The sequence below is a fragment of the Perkinsus marinus genome (assembly GCF_000006405.1).
Source record: "Perkinsus marinus ATCC 50983 genomic scaffold scf_1104296968112, whole genome shotgun sequence".
NCBI lineage: Eukaryota > Perkinsozoa > Perkinsida > Perkinsidae > Perkinsus > Perkinsus marinus.
In genome coordinates, this window is record NW_003203261.1 from 1 (window position 1) to 963 (window position 963).

At 48.3% G+C, this 963-nt stretch overlaps 2 non-coding genes across 2 annotated transcripts; both read right to left on the reverse strand.

Annotated features, from left to right (window-relative positions):
• Positions 1 to 208: 208 nt before the first annotated feature.
• Pmar_PMAR026302 lies at positions 209 to 290 on the reverse strand. Its single transcript has one exon. It is a non-coding gene; the product is annotated as a tRNA-Ser (tRNA).
• A 443-nt stretch (positions 291 to 733) lies between these two features.
• Positions 734 to 815, reverse strand: Pmar_PMAR026303. The gene has a single exon. It is a non-coding gene; the product is annotated as a tRNA-Ser (tRNA).
• Positions 816 to 963: the final 148 nt, after the last annotated feature.

Sequence of the window (963 nt, forward strand, 5' to 3'; positions counted from 1 at the left end):
ATCCGCTGAAATGGTAGGGCTTATATAGGATAAGAGTCTAGAGGTAGATACATTTTTGGGATATACATCAATTCTCATCAATGTCCTCAAATGTCATGCGCTTTGGTTAGTTCGCAACTACTTATTCATAATGTTCATCAGAATCGCTATAAGGATTCGAAAGCGAGGCTGCTCAGATGTCTTGAAAACCCAAACGCCATCAGACATACGACAGCGGCAGGATTCGAACCTGCGCAGGCATAGCCTAGTGGATTTCGAGTCCACCTCCTTAACCACTCGGACACGCTGTCTGGAAGACGCAGAGGATCTCATCTCTGCCCATGAGAATCGCCACCCTGTTCATGTTGCAAGAGGAGTGGCTCACAGCATCGCGGAGCGCCTCAGCAAGGACGATGATATTAAGCTGACTCGCATTCTTGCATACGTAGCCCAGCGCTTTGACAAGAACATCGGCGTAGTAATGGTATCGTTCGCACTCTTCGTAAGAGGTCTCTTCCCAAATGATGGCTGCAACGACAGCGAATTCGCTGAAATGGTAGGGCTTATATAGGACAAGAGTCTAGAGGTAGATACATTTTTTGGGATATACATCATTTCTCATCAATGTTCCTCAAATGTCATGCGCATCAGTTCGTTCGCACCCTACTCGTTCATAATGTCCATCGGAGTCGCTATGAGAATTCGAAAGCGAGACTGCTCAGATGTCTTGAAAACCCAAACGCCATCAGACATACGACAGCGGCAGGATTCGAACCTGCGCAGGCAGAGCCTAGTGGATTTCGAGTCCAGCTCCTTAACCACTCGGACACGCTGTCTGAAAACTTCAAAAGATCTCATCTCTCCCGATGAGAATCGCCGCCCTGTTCATGTTGCTAGGGGAGTGCCTCACAGCATCGCGGAGTACCTCTGCAAGGGCGATGATATTTAACTGACTCGCATCCTTGCGTACGTAGCCCAACGCTT